Below are 16,357 nucleotides of genomic sequence, written 5' to 3' on the forward strand. Positions count from 1 at the left end.
GTTTACTCACCGTGAAGGGTCCTTCTCTCTGAGGTAAGATGGGCATCTTCGAAATTTGGGTGGTTCTTGCTGCTTGCCCGGGGAGCCAGGAAAAGGTTTCCGCTTCCTGTTCCCCGCACACGGGAAACCATCCCCTCAGTTTCTATTCCTACCGAGCTGAACAAAAACATGATAACAGAACAGGAACAGGAAGTACGAAAAACTAAGGTAATGTTAAAAGATTTCTAACATGCCAGCTGGCAATAACAGTAATTAACCTTTACTGCAACTATAGGACAGAAGGTTGTCTAAGGAACAAGGAGAGTATTAGTAAGATAAGTTATGGATCTAGACCCTGTGGTCCTTGATCTTCTGTGCTTGCTTTCTGTTTATTATCATGCTATTTGTTTCCTTCCTTCCTTGTATAATTTCAGGTGCGACATCTTCATACTCCTCTTCCAGGCGGGGAAGATGCCCTTCTTACCTCAGAGAGAAGGACCCTTCACGATGAGTAAACAAGGGTCGTTCTCCACTGAGGGAAGGGCATCTTAGAAATTTGGGACCTCCAAGAGCTGTCCGTTTGTTTTGGGTGGGAATTATTCCATCGCTACCTGCTGGAGTACTCTCCTTCCGAAAGCCGTGTCCGCCGATGAAAAGGAGTTTATCCTGTAGCGGCTGATAAATGTAGGTATTGAGGACCATGTGGCCGCTTTACAAATATCTTCTACAGAGGCTGCTGAAGTGGATGTGCTGCTGACCGAATTCGCAGTGATTCCTTCTGGAACTGGGATGCGACTGGACTTATACGCCTGGGCTATGCATTGCCTGATGACCTGGCTGATGCCTGACCGAGATAACTTGTTACCTTTGGATGATGGAGACAAGGAAATGAACAAGGCTTCTGTCTTCCTGATCAACTCAGTGCGAGAAATGTAAATCTTCAGGGCCCTTCTCATATCCAACGATTCCAGTCCTTTTCCTTTTGACAGGATGGATTTGGGCAGAAGGATGATAGGTGTAATTCCTGGTTCTGATGAAAAGGGGTATTGACCTTAGGAATAAAGGTAGGGTCAGGCCTAAGGACTACCTTGTCCTTATGGAATATGCACAAGCCTTTGTTTACAGACAGGGCCCCCAATTCGGATACTCTGCTGGCAGATGTTACCTCGACTAGAAAGAGGGACTTCATCCTGACCATAGCCACAGGAGCTTCTTTTAGAGGTTCAAATGGAGCCTTAGTCAGAGCGGATAACACTTTATGTAATCTCCATGTCGGAAATCAGTGCACCGTGGCTGGCGAGAGCTGAGTTGCTCCCTTTAGAAAGGCCCTGATGTGTGGATGACTAAATAGTGTAATCATGGTTGCAATTGCAGCCACCTGTCGTTTTAAGGTGGAAGCCTTGAGTTTCTGGTTAAGTCCCTTCTGGAGGAAAAGGAGAATCTGGGGTGTCAGGGTTGAGAGGATCTATAGATTTCCTCCTGCACCACCTCACAAAGGCTTTCCATGAACAGCTGTAAAAAAAATTAGTTGATGGCCTGTACGCCTCTCATAGTCATCATTTCCGAGCTGAAACCACATTTTAAGAGCCGCTCCCTTTCAAGAGCCAGGCGGTCAGCCTGCACCAACCTGGATCTGGGTGATGTAGGGGCCCCTGAGACCACAGGTGTCACAGAACAGGTAGCAGCCATGGAACACTGATCGATAATTCCTTCAGGGCCAGATACCATGGTCTTCAAGGCCAGTCCAGGGCTATTATGATCACTATAATCTTCTCTTGCCGAATCTTTCGAATGACACGTGGGATCAGGGGCAATGGAGGGAAGGCGTAAAGTATGCCTTGCAGCCATGGACTTAGGAGGGCATCTGTTTGCTCCGCCTTCCGGTTGTAGAACCTGGAGAAAAATCTCTGAAGTTGGCTGTTGATGCTGGATGCAAAATAGGTCCACTATCAGGTTGCTCAACTTCTCAGTGACCTGTCTTGTCCAGAGCCCATTCCCCCTCATCCAGGTGTTGTTGGCTCAACCAGTCAGCTTGGCTGTTGCATATCCCTCGGACATGAGCCACCTTGATTGCCTTCAGATGCCTCTCTGCCCAGGCCAGTATGAGCTCCACCTCCTGGTGAAGTCTGGACGATCTGGAGCCTCCTTGTTTGTTTGAATGCGCATTGGCGGAGATGTTGTCCATGCGCACTAGAACATGATGACCCTTCAGAATGGGATGAAATGTGTGCAGAGCCCTCTGGATCGCCCTGATTTCCAGCACGTTTATGTGGAGATTCTTCTCCTGAGGTAGCCAAGTGCCCTGAGACATGTGGGTTCCCAGGGTGGCTCCCCAGCTCTCCATGCTGGCATCCGTAAATAATTGGACGGGTTCTTTGTGAAAATATTCTAGGCTTTTGACTAGGTTGGAGTGTGTGATCCGCCATCTGCGACTAGATCTCACTTGTGCGGTGATGGGAACCAATCTCACCTCCGTGGCTAGGATGTAACATTGAAGCAGATGAAGAAGCCACTGAAGGGGTCTGGCGTGGAAGCATGCCCACGGAACACAACCAATGCATGCAATCATCAGCCCAAGAAGACGAGCTAGAACCATCAGTTGCACTGACTTGGACTGCAAAATTTCTCTGGCCAGGTTGGAGATTTTCTGTGCCTTTTCCTCCAGAAGTGAAACAGTGTTGTTAGAAGTGTTGATGACTATCCCCAGGTGGAAGATGCTCTGTTGGGGTGTCAGGCAGCTCTTGTTCCGGTTGACGAGATAGCCGTATGAAGACAGAGCTTGAAGTACCCTCTGCGTGTGCGCTTCGGACAAGTCCCTGGATGGAGCGCTGATCCAGATGTTGTCCAGGTAGGGAGACAGCTGCAGGCCTCCTCGTGCAGATGTGCAATCAACATGACCAAGACCTTGGTGAACATGCAAGGCGCTGATGCGAGACTGAAGGGGAGGGCCCGAAATTGGTATTGTTTCCCTTGACATGCAAATCGGAGGTATTTCCTGTGCGTCAGGGTTTCTACAAGTATTTTATCTAGGGCATCCCCCACCAGGCGCCTCCCCTGGAACGGATAAGCCATGACTGTGCACTTAGAATTATAACCAACCTGCCATGCCATAAGCCAGCGCACCCTTCTGGTGGCTGTGGATGAAGCCAGAACTTGGGTGGCAAATGTCATCAAATCTAGTGGGGCATTGGCTACAAAATTTGTGGCCTTTAACACTCTGCTAAACCCTTCAGCTACCTTCCCGTTGTCACTGGGAACCAGCTGGACAAGCTTCTTTAGCCTTTTCCTGCAGGTAAAGTCGGCCTTCCTATCCCAGGGGTCTTTAATGGAGCCCATGCCATCGTCTGAACCCAGCTCTGCAGATTGTAGTGCAGCTATCAGACCATCTACTAGTGGAACCTTGAGGAGTTACATTGTTTTGGGGTCTAAGGCATAATATTTTTGAACGTTGGCATGGAACTGACGGTTAGAGGTGGGCTTTTCTCATTCAGAGGTAAGCAACTTCCTGAAGTAAGCTGGAAAGGGAACTGTTAAGGTTTGATCTGAGACAGCAGGGAAATAATCCTTATGCCCTGTAGGCCCACACTGGTCTGTGGGGTCCTCCAGCTAGCTCTGCTTAGTGTTAAGGTCAAGAGCCATTAAAGCCTTTGTAAGCAGGGGCTGATAGTCATCACTGACAAAGAGCCTAGTTTTTTATTGTCTTTAGGAGGCACATCTTTGTCTGAAGAGAACTCTCCCTCCTCCCTGTCCTCCAGATCAGATCCTTCCATGGAGTCAGGATAATCTGATTGCATGCCCTGTATGGGAGCCTGCCCCCCTGCCTTTCTGGCAGCTTTCGTGAGCCAAGGTCATTGGGAACCTTCCTGCCTCAGAGCCCTGTCTCCTCTAGGTTGAGAGGGCCCGGGGTTTTCCTGTTGGGGATGCTGAATAAGAAGGGAGCCCTGGGAACTAGAGCGAGATAAGGGAGCCAAGGTCTGTAAGCATTGCAGGTGGACCCTAAGAGCCCACCCCACAACTTCATAGATCTCTTTTTGTAATAGTTGCCTCCGACTCTCTTCCTCCCAGGACGGGTTAGAGGGGGCTGTACTGACCGCGGTTCTAATAAGGTCTCCTTGTGAGTCGTGTGATCCACCAAAGCCGGTCTCGGCTCACTGGATCGCTGCCATAGCTCAGGCAGCTGTGGATGCCGGTGATAGTTGGGGTGTCATCCTGCTCGGATGTGAGCTGCCTGTCATCATGCTCTCCCTCGGAAAGGGTGTTGTCCTCCTTCCCCTGCCATGCGCCCACCATTTTCTCTTCTCGAGGAATTTGGGGTGGGTGAGGGAAGGAAATCGGGTAGTTAGAATAAGGATCGGATAGGAGAAGGGAGGCTTAGAAATAAGGGAAAATAGAGAAGGTGAGAGAGGTAAGCTAAAATCAAAGTCTAAATAGCGCAGAGCTGCTAGTCAGCTTGTTCTCCCCGGCGAGGCAGGAAAAGAAACTGAGGAGGGGGTTTCCCACGTGTGGGGGACAGGAAGCTGAAACCTTTTCCTGCCTCCCCAGGCAAGCAGCTAGAGCCACCCAAATTTCGAAGATGCCCTTCCCTCAGTGGAGAAAAGCTGAGTTCTGCAACTTGTATAGAATATGCAAGTGGGGGTACCATCATATAATTTATTTTGCTTAATTCTGCAAACTGTAACTTTTCATGATTTATTCTGGGTTTGTTTGTCAAGCAAGGAGTTATATAGAGCGATGAAGCCCTGCACCCACCCACCCACTGGGAATCTTTATAATCTGCTGCTGTGCATTCAGGGGTATCATCAAACAACTTTTCCACACCTTCAAACATATTTTTACAGCTGTAAGGATTTAGAAACTTGTTTCCTAAAAATACGAAAAATACGAAAATACTTACAAAGCTGAGTTATGTGGACCAATATCACATTTTTTGCACTTCTTCTACATTCACATGGAATCAGGGCACGTGCACAGCCTTGGTTACAATCTCTTTTGACAACAGTAACTGTGCCTATTTTAAAGAAACGTGCCAAAGTTGTCTATTAAATGTACTAAAACATTAAACTATAGCTCCTGTAATGAATGCAATTTTTGAAAATGCTTTTTATATATAGCAGATTCCATTCTGATTCGTTTAGTTTAAATTCTTCAAGACCTCTTGTAAGTTGCTTTAGGTTCTTTACATCTCTATTGTTTAATCTTCCAAAGTGAGTTCTGTTAAAGTGAGTGCTTTTGACAGTAGAAATTCTTTTGAGTAGTTGTAAAACAGGTTTTTTCTTTCAATTTCCCGATTTGTACAAATGTATACTAAAAAACTCATGTAAATGGGTGGAAAGTGTGTCCTAAAAATATAAACCGCAATGATACCACATAAATGTTTAAATGCCAAACTTATATAAAAAAATGAATGACATCCATAATCATTACACTATATAAGAAATTACAGACAATGATTTTGTGAGTTCCATGGAATCCTTTATGATACTGGTCAGCAATAAATATATCCTAACCCCAGACTTTTTGTGTTAGCTTTTATTTTGGATATCATATACAAAATTTTCAAGAGACTGAAAGTTGAGTAAAGCAAACAGTCACTTAAGGCCATAAAGGGTAAAGCTCCCGAGGAAAAACAATTCTTAACCATGAGCTCCTCCTCAAAAGCCAGAGGGCCTTTGAGGAACTGTGGAAGGGGAAAGCAATTTGGAAATCCCACCCCCAAAAAATTTACTCCAGGATGCTATCAGTGGCTTTCCCTTTCCGCTGCTTTCAAAATTCTGGGCCTCCTTGACATATTCAATCCTTATGAAGCTTTTGGAGAGAGGGAAGTTCTATTCCTTTTGCTTAATGTACAGTCATAGTTTTCTGCGTGTCTGTGGAGCCCTCTGATTCTGTAAAAACACCCCCCCTTTTTTCTTTGGGTGGTTATGTTCTAACTCAGGGGTCAGCAAACTCATTAGTCAAAAGAGCCAAATATCAACAGTACAATGATTGAGATTTCTTTTGAGAGCCAAATTTCTTAAACTTAAACTATATAGGTAGGTACACTGTTTATTAACTTAATAAACTTTAATTAAAGTTTTAAGTCTTAATTAAACTATAGGTACACTGAATAAAACTTGATATCATACTTAATAGTGATCTTATTTATTGATAAAAATTAAATTGTAAGTCCCTGCCATTTCCCCCTCCCTGTCCGGAGTCCTCGTCTGGAGCCCTGGTCTACCGCCATAAAAGCCTATTGGTGGACCTGGCCTTTGGCTGAGTCCCATTGGGAGGCCAGGTCTACCCATTGGCTTTCTTGGCAGTAGACCTGGCCTCCGGAGGCCCATAGAAGCCAATTGGTAGACCTGGTCTCTGAAGGGGGACTTTTTCCCCTCCTCGGAGTCCAGGTCTACTGCCAAGAAAGCCAGTGAGTAGACATGGCCTCCCAATGGGACTCAGCCGGAGACAGGTCTACCAAAGGAAGCCTGCCCCGCCCAACAGCTGATAGGCGGCGGGGGGGGCCAGGAACTGCCGAGCCGCCCGCCCAGCAGTTGCATGGCTAGAAGGGAGGGGAGGCTTTAGCCTCCCAACCATTGAGGGCAAGGGAAAGGAGGACCCGGCCATTCTCCACGGCGGGGGGGGGGGGAGACAGCGCGCCCGCTCTCTCTCTCAGGTGCGCCGGCTCCGCAGCCTGGCTGCCGGCGCGAGCGGGCGCAAGAGCAGGGGCTCCGAACCAAGTTCGGAGAGCCGCACTCAATGGGCCAAAGAGCTGCATGCGGCTCTGGAGCCGCAGTTTTGAGACCCCTGTTCTAACTGTGTTGGCGGACTTGGCACGCCGAGCCCTCTCTGTGGGCACGCGCGGGTAAGTTGAGCAGCCGTCGTGTCTGCCTTCCCTGGACTCCCCGCCGCCCAGCTTAGGGGCTTTGAACAAACATTAATTGTTCAAAAGCATGCCAAATACAAACTTTTACCTTTCAATAAAAAGTTGTTTGTATCATTGAAAGCTCTGTTATTGTGTTTTTCTTTTAAGGCAAAAGATGTTAATGTATGTGTTGTTTTTTCTAAATAAAACATCTGTATTCAGGTTAAATTGCCATGTTGGCACTTTGCGACAAATAAGTGGGTTTCGGGTTGCAGTTTGGGCACTTAGTCTCTAAAAGGTTCGCCATCACTGTTCTATCACGATAGGGACTGGCTGCTTTAGTGTTAGAATGACTTGTTGCTGTCCTTTGCTGGAAGTTGAATCTTCTGAGCTCATTTGCTGAGCAGTATGTCTGGCTCCTTTTAATAATACTCTTTTAGTGTTAGGCCTTCGGTAACCTTTGTCTCTTATGCTCATTAAGAGGCCTTTCCCCATTGGTCTTTCTGAACAAAAGCCATAATATGGTTTGGTTAAGTTGTCAAGGAGACAGCATGGTGTAGTGGTTAAGAGCAGTGGTTAGGAGCGGTGGACTCTAGTCTGGAGAACAGGGTTTGATTCCCTCCACATGAAGCCAGCTGGGTGGCCTTGGGCCAGTCACAGTTCTCTTAGGTGCCTGTTGTGTGGAGGGGAAGGGAAGGTGATTGTAAGCCAGTTTGATTCTCCCTTAAGTGGTAGAGAAAGTCAGCATATAAAAACCCACTTTTCTTCTACTACTTCTTTAGGGCTTATCGGGGATTTTGAATTTATTTTTAAAAGGTTTCCTTCAGCCAGGCAACTTCAAGTTGAGCTGAACAATCTAACTTCCAACTGCATACGGTGACATCTAACTTCTGAGAAGATTCTCATTGCAAAGAATTTTACTTCCAGAGCTCTGAGGATTTATCCTCTGTAGCCCTAAATAACAGCATTTTAACTTCTTTTAAAAAGATTATTGGGAGGTTTTGTTGCAGATGGCACATGTGAGAATTAACCAGAGGACATTGCAATTTGGGCAACATATCCACCCTATCAAAGGGTTTGGTGGGAACCAATGTAGCCATTATGGGACGTTTCTAACACAGTAGTTCATTATGAGCATTACAGTTTTTTCGCCACATAAATGTTTTCACCTCTGGTGCTTTGTATTGGGTGTGTACCAACGCAGAAAACTTAACTGGGAAGTCCTTTTAATAGCATTTGCAGATTTTAGTGTTTGCTTAATTTTTTTTAACCAAATTCTATTTGTTTAAATAAATGTACTTATTGCAAACATATACGTTCATCACTTGTAGCTGTGCTTGACGTTTTAAATACTGACCTGTCTAAAAGAGCTTTGCAGTATAAATCCTGTAGGGCCCAGCTAGATGAGGCAATAGCTAGTCGGTGAATGTTTTTAACTCCTAAAACACATCTGTGTGAGGCCCCACTTTAATTTGGAGAGGAGGTGGTAAGTCTTTTGTCTTTTTTGGAGGGAGGGGGTTGTTCTGAATGCTCCCAGGATGGTGATTTGCTCATGGGCAGACATACTGGTACTTCTATAGTTACCGTACCTCTCTTTCCTCTTTCAGGGCAAATAACTGGGGAGGAGGGAGTGAATTCAGCCTGTGAATAGGGTACTGGGCAAAAATGATGCCACATTTCAAAGCTTCAAATGACCTTTGCTCACTTCCTTGTTGAGTTAAGTGTACAAATCAATAGTTACAATTGGACTCCCTGCCCCAGGATGTGGTGAAGGCTGCCAACACTGGAAGGCTTTAGGAGGGGAGTGGACATGTTCATGGAGGAGAGGGCTATCCATGGCTACCAGCCAAAATGGATACTAGTCATGATGCATAACTATTCTCTCTAGTAACAGAGGAGCATACCTGTTATATCAGGTGCTGTGGAACACTGGCAGGACAACATTGCTGCCAATTGTTTGCCAATTGACTGGTGTGGGCGCAACTGAAATAGAATACAGCTCAAAAAAAGCTGCAACGAAAACATAGGATGGATTTTGAATGAAGGTCTGTTGCGCTTCAGTAGTCCTTCTGGTTGGTGGACGACAACGCAAATGCAAAGAGAAAGGAAGGAAGAATGAGCATTTTCTACTTCATTTTAAAGAAATAAGACTGGGTGATAAGGGGGTGGGATAGACGTCTACTTCCACCTTGTAGTCCCAATAACAGAGTTTAGCGCTAGAGGGCAGCAAATAACTAGAACTCTTTTGAGTAACTAAAATGGGAAAGTGATTTAAAAAGTAGAAGGAAAGGGTTTGCTTACGAATTGAGAGTATTGCTTTTAATCAAGAAGTAAAATCCACATTTATGTAAAGTGCGGTATATGGTAAAAACACATCTCTCAGGAAGTTCTTAGCTATCGATATCAATTTGCAATTATAATCATGTAGCTGCTGTGCTTTGGCTGACTAGGAAAACCAGTGACTGCCGTTATTTTCAACTGGAAATAATTAGTGTTGTCCGTGACCATGTGAAACTGAATGGATAGTCCTTAATACCCTGATTCCCATGGCATTATTCCCAGTCTGGAGAACCAGGTTCGATTCCTCTCTCCTTCACGCGAAGTCACAGTTCTCTCCAAACTATCTCAGTCCTTGCAGAGGCAGGCAATGGCAAACCACCTCTAAACATCTCTTACCTTCAAAACCCTGTGAGGTTGCCATGAGTCAGCTGTGACTTCACAGCACACACACACCCACTAAAATATGTTTGAACAATATGTTAATTTTTAAAAGGCATCCTGAAGCAGAGCTTCTGCCTGAAATATTGAAGAGTTACTATCAGAGTTATGCATGATCTCCCTCCCTGAAATGTGGTTGGCTCTAAGTTCTGCAGCTGCCATTTTGTGTAGGGTTGCCAAATCCCTCTTTGCCAGGAGATTTTGGGGCAGAGCCTGAGAAGGGCAGGGTTTGGGGAGGGGAGGGACTTCAATGCCATAGAGCCCAATTGCCAAAGTGGCCATTTTCTCCAGGGGAACTGATCTCTTGTCGGCTGAACCCCTCATCTAATGCCGATTTTTGTAAGGCTACAACAACAGTCAATTGCTGTTTTTTAAAAACAGGGGCAGGGGAAATGTCTGCCATGTAGGCAGGGCCAGAAAAAGCCAAACTTTCCCACCCACATGGCAACCATCTAGCTTTCCTAGATGAAGCAGGCTTAGGAAAGACAGATAAAGGTGGGAACTGGGAAGGTGCCCAAATGCACTGCAATCTGTGGGTAAACAGGGGGGAAAGTAGCTTTCCAACAACAATGAACCCTGGGCAAATAACCAACATGGGAGAAGTCTAGGTGAACATATTTGGCGGGGATGAAACATGTCCTCTCTATTTCTACAGCCCCTGCCTCTCCCAGTGTGTCTTTCTCCTTGCTTTTCTCCTCCTCTTTTTTTCCTGAGCATTTTTGGAGGTGAGTACCGGAGTTCAGGGGAAAAAATACAATCAAACTTCTGCATGTCAACTGAGGAACTTGGTATAAGATTGCCAACCTCCAGGTACTAGCTGGAGATCTCCTGCTATTACAACTGATCTCCAGCCAATAAAGATCAATTCACTTGGAAAAAATGGCTGCTTTGGCAATTGGACTCTATGGCATCGAAGTCCCTCCCCTCCCCAAACCCCACCCTCCTCAGGCTCTGCCCCCAAAAATGTCCAGGTATTTCCCAACCCAGAGGTGGCAACCCTAACTTGGTAGGATATAATAAGGGGCCCAAGACTTACAAGCAGTGAGCACGGCACAACTGAATTTGAATTTAGTCTGTTCTAAAGCTTTCCTGCACATTTTTCTCTCTCTATGCAGCAGGGTGCCCTAATCTTGTGCCACAACCAAGCAAAGATGGATTGCCTACCAAGTTATAAGTAGGAACCAAAGCATGCTATTAACCAATTTGCAAATGCAACCCGCCTGTCTGCAGGCACGCCCGCTGTGTGGCCAGGTTTGAAAACCCATCCTGCTATTTTTATTCAGTTTTGCCCCTCCTGTGATGGACTTGCTTGTGTTTTTGTGTGTGTGTGTTAAAATCAAAGGGGGAAAATGGAGCGACTTCAGTGAACCCTGAAGAAACCTTCCGTTTCTACTGATGCGATAAAACAGAAAAGTAAATATGGGGAGGGGAGGGACTTCAATGCCACAGAGTCCAATTGCCAAAGCAGCCATTTTCTCCAGGCGAACTGATCTCTATCAGCTGGAGATCAGTTGTAATAGCAGGCGATCTCCAGCTAGTACCTGGAGGTTGGCAACTCTATGTCCAACAGCACTGAAACAGCTTAAAAAGAGCCAAGCGCTTGCCAGTCTTTAAAAGTTACTATGAAAAAATGAGGTGGGTCACTAACAGTAGAATACATTGAATTATCTGCATTTAATTTTTGGCTCTTGTGTTGATGATGCTCCAGTACCATACTTTTAACCTTTGGAGTGGTGACACCCACTACAAAACGCCTTTCCACAAGACTGAGAATAACTGTGAGAATGGGCTGTTCCCAGATATGGAAGTTTTCCTCCTTCTCCATTCCTATTCTGCTCTAATTCCCTTGTGACCTATTGCAACCAAGTTCCTCCTGCCACAGGATCTGAACATATATCCTCCATAAAAGGCCTATATCTTCCAAGGAAGTTTGTTTTTTGAAGAGTGGGTAATGCAACTTCACTTGCAAAGAAGAGTAAGTATTTGTGTGTGTGTGATGCTTGTGTCCTGCCCACCCTATATGGCAAAGTGCTTTTGAAGGAGAAGGTAATGGGATTCAGTTGTTCAAACAAACAGAAAGTTGTTGCTGTTGATTTTTAAAAACCCACCAGGCACATTCTAGCCCTGATATAGGTCCATACAGTAGCTCATGAGATGCTAGCCCTACTAGTCCACACAGAAGAACACTCGTAGAAGGAAGGTCTCATAAAAAGGCAAATACATGACCAGCACTCCTTTTTCAAAATGTTAGGTGCATTTGGTGTGGTCAAATGTGCTTTGATAAATAAACCTCAGCTTTCTTTTTCAGCATGATAGCGTGACAGAGTATTGTATTGGTGGTCATGTGCTGTTCAGATAATTAACTGATGGCAGAAGAAGAAGAGTTGGTTTTTATATGCCGACTTACTCTACCACTTAAGGAAGAATCAAACCAGTTTACAATCACCTCCCCCACCTCTCCACAACAGATACCCCGTGAGGTAGGTGGGGCTGAGAGGGTTCAGAGAGAACTGTGACTAGCCCAAGGTCACCCAGAGGGCTTCATGTGGAGGAGTGGGGAAACCAACCCAGCTCACCAGATTAGAGTCCGCTGCTCATGTGGAGGAGTGGGAAATCAAACTCAGTTCTCCAGATTAGAGTCCACCGCTCCTAACCACCGCTCTTAACCACCATACCACGTTGGCACAGTTTCATTATTGTTCACTAAACTCTATGCCCCTGTGCGGAAAAGGTTAATTTCACCTCTGTCCATTGAAATAGTGGGACACAGACACAATTAACTTAAAATCCCATTAATCACTGTGGGAAGTGGAAGTAACTGGTTGTGGTCAGATGAGTACCCTAATGCAAGTTTACTTTGAAGTAAGCCCTACTGAGCTCATACGAATGCAGACAGTCAAAGGTAAGTCAAACTTGTGTGGTGGCTCTTGGATAGCAAAACTTCAATGGTTTTGAGGCAAGCAGCTTTATTGGGTACGCATCTGTTTGCAATTCAGTCAAACAAAATATAGTTGGTTCTTGTAGGCTATCCGGGCTGTGTGACCGTGGTCTTGGTATTTTCTTTCCTGACGTTTTGCCAGCAGCTGTGGCAGGCATCTTCAGAGGAGTAACACTGAATGGTAAAGGAAACTGTTTAAATGTTTTAAAGGAAATAAGGAAAAGGTTGTTCTTTTGTTTTTGTTTTGATGTTGCCCTAAAATTGTCTGGAATTGCACATGGGAGGAAGGTTTTGTTGGAAATACATTTGAATAGTCACGCTCAAGGTACGACAATGAGCAGGAAAGTTACAACAGGCTTGGGACATTTTTTTAAAGTGTGATAAGTATCTTTGTGTTGAAAGGTGCAAGGAGTTGACCTACCAATTCAACCTCATCCATCTTTCATGATGTGATAAAAACTCCAGTGTGCCAATATACCAATCCTTGAGAATCCAGGCAAGATGTACCTGAGAAATGTCAAGATGCACTGAGCCTCATCATGTTGTAGGAATAAAGTAGCGGAAGACGAAGATAAGCGGCCAAATTCCACTTCAATTTGCAGGGCTCCAGCAGTTGAGGAGGAAGAGGAGGAGAAGGAAGAGAAGAGGACAAAGAGTTGGTTTTTGTATGCCAACTTTCTCTACTTTCTCCTCACAAAAGACACCTTGTGATGTGAGTTTGTAGGCTGAGAGAGTTTGGAGAGAACCATGACTAGCCCAGAGTCACCCAGCAGGCTTCATGGGTAGGAGTGGGGAAACCAACATGGTTCACCAGATTAGAGTCCACCACTAATATGTAGAAGTGGGGAATCAAACCCAGTTTTCCAGATTAGAGTCCACCACTCTTAACCACTACACCACGCTGAGAAAGAATGAAAATCAATATATGTCTCAAGGCAATATATATGTCTTCTATTTGGCAGTGCTATTGAGCATTTTAAATGGTGTTCAAAATACTCTGGTTTGAATTCCATGGGGGTTACCGCACTTGTATTCCCAGCGATGTATTAAGAGTTTGAAAACGTTATAAAAAATACTGTTCGCACTTTCTATGTATTCCCAGCGATGTATTAAGAGTTTGAAAACGTTATAAAAAATACTGTTCGCACTTTGCTTGGCCCCTTTAGCTGTGAAGACGTCTTCCAACCATTTATAAGCCGTGGTATCCAAAAACCCTTTTAAAGCAATGTTTTTTACAACATTTTCAAATTCTTAATACATCACTGGGAATACACAGTGCAGTAACCCCCCATGTGCGAACAGTATTTTTTATAACAGTTTCAAACTCTAAATACATCGCTGGGAATACATAATGCGGTAACCCCTCAAGTAATACTAATATTAGCATTTTTCTGAACTATTGGTTGCTCCTGCTGCTGTTAATGGACAGACAATTGTCATACTGATGGTTCCTTTGTTAGGTTAAGGATAGTTCCACAATAGAATACTCCACTGATAGCTCTGTTAAGTGAGAGCTTGGCAATAATGACCCCTTCCAGGTGAGGGGAGAGCGTGGGTTTGTTGTGACCTTTTCCCCATGGATTGGGTCTGGCCCCATACTGCTTCAGTTTATTCCCTGCTTTCTGAATGAATTTTTGTGCCTTTTGTTTTCTATGTTATCGAGTGCTATGGTTACCAAGAAATGATATGATCAAGTATACTATATTGTTGTCTCAGAAAAATGCTTGAAAGGCTTGAAGATTATGGTATTTCGTCGAAGGCTTTCACGGTCAGAGTTCATAGGTTCTTGTAGGTTATCCTGGCTGTGTGACCGTGGTCTTGGTATTTTCTTTCCTGGAGAAACATCAGGAAAGAAAATACCAAGTCCACGGTCACACAGCCTGGATAACCTACAAGAACCTATGAATTCTGACCGTGAAAGCCTTCGACGAAATACCATAATCTTCAAGCCTTTCAAGCATTTTTCTGAGACAATATAGTATACTTGATCATATGTACATTAATAGATCTTTTCAGCCTTATTTGTAACATTAACATGGCTCTAGACTTCACATTTTACCATGCTATTGTGTATATTAAAATGTATGTGTCTTGGGGATGGGGCTTTTACTCGAATTTCTCTTCCCACATTCCCCCAGTCAAGGGTGTGTGCATGATGTATAGTAACTTTTATATATATATATATAAATAAGAGGTTGTCCTCCTCCTTATTATTTTTCTGAATTTGTATTTTGGAAGTTCTGACCATAATAAGTAGAAAGCGTACTATGGATGGAGCTCATATGTATTTGTATGCATTTGTGCAAAAGGCAGAATTATGTACTTGAACACACATCAGTCAGTTAAACCTTATTTAATTAATTTATTTATTTCACAAAATTTATATCCTGGCTTTAGGTCCTCACAGTGGCTACCAAGGCAAAAGTAAAGGTAGTCCCCTGTGCAAGCACTGGGTCATTCCTGACCCATGGGGTGACGTCACATCCTGATGTTTATTAGGCAGACTATGTTTATGGGGTGGTTTGCCAGTGCCTTCCCCAGTCATCTACACTTTACACTTTTACTGTATGAACTGGCAAAATCCACTTGCAAGCTGGGTACTCATTTTACTGTCCTCGGAAGGATGGAAGGCTTAGTCAACCTCGAGACGGCTACCTGAAACCAACTTCCGTCGGGATTGAACTCAGGTTATAAGCAGAGCTTTTGACTGTAGTACTGTAGCTTACCACTCTGCCCCGCAGGGCTCCCTGACAAATTTAAAACATCCATAATAAAATCACATTTTAAAACCATTGAAATCAACACACACACCCCAAAACACAAAAAGTATTTGTGGGAGAATGAAGAGCTTTTGCAGTATGAGAGTAGATGTGCTTTAAAAAAGAAAGGATAGAGGAATGTTTGAAGAAAAATAATGTGGAATTCTGTTGTTTTTTTGTACCCAATATGAAAATAGAAAAGACCAAGTATCAGTAACTTTGAAGGCAATATCTTCAACATCCATTTAATCCTTCAAAATTCCATTCAAGATTTGTACTCCATCCTTCTTCAAGGGACGTCCCATTTCACAGACACAACAACCACCCTGGGAGGTAGTTCAGCCTGTGAGACAGCGGGTGGCCAACATCCCCCAGTGAATGAGTCAGATGCCACTCTTTCATGTCAGACTTTCCCCTCCCAACTGAAGTAGTGAATGGCAAATCAGGAGGTGATAATCCTGTGCATCTCTCTCTCAGAAAATCAGGAACTGGTTCTTGTTCAAAAATAGCTTTACCGAAATTCCTTGCTTCATTTCTTATGTTACTCTGAAAACTGCAAAAAAAACCCCAACCCCGAGCATTTGTGGTCATGAGGTGGACGTAGCTACTAGCAAAATATCCTTATTGTGCTTGTCTTAAAGACCAATAATAGCTGACACATTTTCCAAGGAGGAAATTGCAGTCACACTGGCTAGCAGGGATGTCAGCTGAAGGGCCAACATGCAGGAGCTTTTTGGAAACGAGTCAGCATGCCAGGTATTCACAGAGAACCCACAATAATCCCACCTTAGTTATTAATTGCTTTTTTTCATTTTTAACTGGTTGTGCTATAACACCCCCCTTGAAGTAATCGTATCCTTATGATGTTAACCTGCAAATCCATGGCTCTTTCTAAACATTAATCCTAACTGTACCGTTCAAGACAGCACAGGAAGGAACGTAAGAAAAGCCCTGCTGGATCAGACCCAGGCCCATCAAGTCCAGCAGTCTGTTCACACAGTGGCCAACCAGGTGCCTCTAGGAAGCCCACAAAGGAAGAGGACCACAGCAGCATTATCCTGTCTGGGTTCCACAGCACCCAATATAATAGGCATGCTCCTCTGATACTGGAGAGAATAGTTA

This window comes from Euleptes europaea, chromosome 8 (genome assembly GCF_029931775.1).
Source record: "Euleptes europaea isolate rEulEur1 chromosome 8, rEulEur1.hap1, whole genome shotgun sequence".
In the NCBI taxonomy this organism is placed as follows: Eukaryota; Metazoa; Chordata; class Lepidosauria; order Squamata; family Sphaerodactylidae; genus Euleptes; species Euleptes europaea.